Source organism: Nanorana parkeri, unplaced genomic scaffold (assembly GCF_000935625.1).
Source record: "Nanorana parkeri isolate BGI_ZX_2015 unplaced genomic scaffold, ASM93562v1 scaffold5, whole genome shotgun sequence".
In the NCBI taxonomy this organism is placed as follows: domain Eukaryota; kingdom Metazoa; phylum Chordata; class Amphibia; order Anura; family Dicroglossidae; genus Nanorana; species Nanorana parkeri.
In genome coordinates, this window is record NW_017306273.1 from 3,293,591 (window position 1) to 3,297,722 (window position 4,132).

The window sequence follows — 4,132 nt, forward strand, 5'->3', positions numbered from 1 at the left end:
TCACCGTGCCGAGAAAGTTTTCTCCCACTGCGGATATCCTCCAGAAACCTTTTGTAGAACTTTCTGAATTAATTTTAGCTTTGGCCAGCATTTTCACCGACACTGGTGAGTTCACTTAAAGGGGTTGTCTACTTTCAGTCCAACTTTGAAACTATATTCAAAGGAGGACTGCGAGGTAAGAGCTGTGTTTTTTTCTCTTTGACAATAAGATGCTAAGTAATTCTAGTGGTGGTCCTAGCAACCAATGACATCAAATGTGTCCCCCTCCCAAGCATTACAGGAGGACGGAATAGTCACCTTCCGTCCTTTCCTGCAGCTCCACCTCCCGGTTTTCACCTCTGGCCTACTAATAAAGTAGTGAACTAAGGTATGTGAGGAGAATAATATAAAGGGGCGCTCTAAAGGGGGCAAACAATGTAAGGGGGCACTCTAATAAGGACATGATCAAAACCATATAAATTACTGCTTTTTACAAAGCGATAAAATGATTATGGAGCAGAATTAAGTTCAGCCTATTGGTTTGGCCCTCCAACAGTCCCAGTTTCTCATGTGGCCCCTGGAGAAAATGCCCACCCCTGATTTTATGCCATTTTGTTGCACAGATTTTTTTTTTCCACTATCAGCCCTTCAGCATTATACCATTTAAACCCCAAACATGATATGGTGGCTGGTGTTTCAGCTTCCACTAGGTCTCCACTGAAGTGATAGGCTTAGTGCAGCCAGACCATTAGATGCAGTTTTGTGGTCTGAATGACGCAGTGCTATGCTTGTTGAATGCAAGTAAAAGGTGTTCTGATATACCTGATCTAGTACACTTTTTTTTCAGACCCAGCGACCGGGGGGAAACACTGTCTTGGCACTGGTTGGAATTTGACCTTAATGTGTGTTTAGTTTTTGCTCTGCCAATAACTAAACATATGTTTTGGCTGGAGTTCATAGAGCAATCACAGAGTTACATTATGTTCCATGATGGTAGTGGTCATTCTACAGCTACCAAGCTTCACATTTTGTTCTGGCTGTAAATTATCTTGTGGGATAAATGTATCTTAATAGATAAACCTCTGGGGGACAGTGAGAGTTAGAGAATGAGTTCTGATATTGCAGGATGGCATTCTTATGAATTAGGTCAATGCATTTGTGAAAGATTTCCTTTGTGGTGCCCTAAATACATAAGATATTGGTCAGTTGTATGGAAAATATCGCTTTTTATTCACTTGTTTTGCTCCTGTCATACAGTTATGAGGTCTAACTCCCCTCTCAGGATGTATATACAGTGTATGCGATGGTCACTGTGCCTGTTCCTTCCCTGGGTCACTGGTCATGTAACAACCCCATTGCAGTGCATTCTTTTATATTGGGGAACCCAGGAATTTCCTGCAGACTCCTGGTCTGTTCCTCCCACTAACCTGGCCAAATTTGTTTGGCAGGTTCGGAGACTCCTGGCCTGTCCCACCCACCATGACTGACGGGCAACAGACGCACCCACAGTGCCGCCCACCTTCTCGTACATTGCGAGCTTCAATTCCCAGTGCATGTTGGGAACTGTAGTTTGTTCCAGCGGTGCTCACAGTGATGTGGGTGCTTCACTGATGCGTCCTTCTTGGACATAGCTGTGTTTTCTTTTTTAAATCAATGATGATTTGCACTTTACAAAGGTAATTTACTCAAAATCTAGGTAGTTGTTGTTTTTTCTAAATCATATTTGGAACAGGAAGTAATGGTCAAATTATTCAAACTGAATAGGTTTTTGAAGTGGCAGTTCATCATGCTATTGCACCTCGTTACAAATCTGCTGCGGGGAAGAGCCAGAGTCTTATGACTTGATCTGTAATGAGGTGCAACAGAATTGTGTCCATTGTGATAGCTGAATGTAGACATTAGGCTTTTGTGCCATGCAAGGAGGCTGCTAGGAACCTTCCCATTAACCGGGCTACAGTATGAGCAGCCTTTTTATTTAATTTGTTGCCACTATTCAGTGTAGACCTGTGATTACAAATACTTTTTACTAGGATTATCACAGAATATAAGGAAGCCAACACAACCAGGCATTTAAAGTCGAACTCCAGCCAAAATGAGAATTTTTATGGCGAGGAATTTATAGGCGGTCTGTGTCCCCGCTACTGAGCTTTTCTCCTAGTGTCACCTGAAACTGTTCAACTTCACTTTAGGCCCTAGAAGACTCCTGCAAACTAGGGATGCGCCAATGCTAGTATCGTTGCCGATACAGAGTATTTGGGCGAGGTACTCGCCCAAATGCTCCGATACCTTTCCCGATCCTGGAACTTCCGGTCAGAGGGAGATTTCCTCTGACTGGCAGTGCCGCGAGGGAGCTGGGAAGCCGACTCCATTCTGTTTGGCCGGCTCGATGCCGATTGGCCGGTAAGCCGACTTCCCAGCCAATTGGCATCGAGGCGGGCCAAACAGATCTGACAATATGGTGACACGAACTGCACCCGCCGCCTGGCTTTTTGGTTGCCCGGGAAGTCGGCTCTATGCTATCAGAAGTACTGGTATCTGTATCGTCGAGTACCGAAATCTAAATATCGGTACTCGATACCGAAAAACTGGTATCGGTTCATCCCTACTGCAAACCACTTGCAACGACATTTTGCATAATAGAGAACAAGATTTTTTTTTTTTTAACCTTGCCTCCTGACTAGTGTTCCGAAAATCTTGGAGCTTTTATATCAGTTTAAATGACTTGGAATAGGACAGCTGCTTTTGCATGACTCAATGGATATGAGGAAGTTGCCTTTTATGTGTTGTAATAAGCTTATTTTTTCACCATAATATTTTGTTTTGCCAATCCCTTTAATCTTTTTGGATTGTGTATATTTTCTCTTTTTGGGGTTTTATATGGGCACTTACCATTCACTCCACTTTCTTATCTTAAGGGCTATCACCAAAGTGCTTTATTGTCTTATCACGGTGCCTACAAATATCTTTCACAAAGAGGCTTCTTGCTGCCTAAGTGCCTTTCGATAATTCAAGTGTACCTTTTTTCATCTTGTAAGCCAAACCCGTGGAGAGCAGACGTTCCCCCTTGTGCCATAGTTCTGAGCAATCTGATGGGTTTGGAAATATGTCTGACCTCCCTCCGCTTAAGTTGGCCCTTCTTGGGAAATGGTCTGTATGTTGGGTTGGGACTCGATGTGGACTGTCTCTGTTGTGTTTTGAGTGAGAGGTACTCTTTAGTTCTTGAGGATTTAGCTTCAGCTGGATGAGAAAATTCATCTTGGTTATGGGAGCCGCCATCATGGAGTTCCTGAGCTCTCAACCCTTAGCCTCAAAATACAGCGAGTCACTTACCTGAAATATGTATGTGTCCCAATAAAGTGACACTTAAGATGCATTGTTGGGGTACTTGAATGTATTTTTAAGATTTATTTGTGTATCACTCGGCTGTAGATCCTCAAACCATCTCTGAATTGGTGCTGACACCGTCCTTCCTTCTGGAGGGGGGCTGCTATTGTTCCCCACTGTCCCTGTGTGTGTTGTAAGTAGTCACCGCTCCAAGCTCCCCCCCATGATGGACTACAATCTCAAGTCTAGTTGACAAATTTGTATTGAGATATTTTTTATTTTATATCTCAATCTCAATACAAATTTGTCAACTAGACATGAGATTGTAGTCCATCCCGGGATTGAGCTTGGAGCGGTGACTACTTTACAACACACACAGGGACCATGGGGAACATAAGTAGCCCCCCTCCAGAAGGAAGGACAGTGTCAGCACCAATTCAGAGATTATTTGAGGATCTACAGCCGAGTGATACACTAATAAGCTAGATTGTTGTTAATGATTAAGATTCTTGAATGTATTCTTAAGATTCAACTCCTGAGTTTAGTGTCACTTTAACTTTGAATTCCCCACCACAAAGTTGTTTCAGATCTGTGACTTGCATAGTAAGTAAAGCCAAAGAATTAGGATAGTGGTTTGTAAAGATAAAAACATTCTCAACAGATTAATTTCCAATGCAAGGCCATTTTGTCTTTTAGTAAGTGGCTGTACTATATTACTGCTGCCTCAGACGTGCCTGGACGTCTAGTCCACCTGTGAATGTTCATTACAATGTTCTTGCAAATGTCAATATCTGCCAAACTCTTACAACCTGTGATAGGTCTGCCAAAG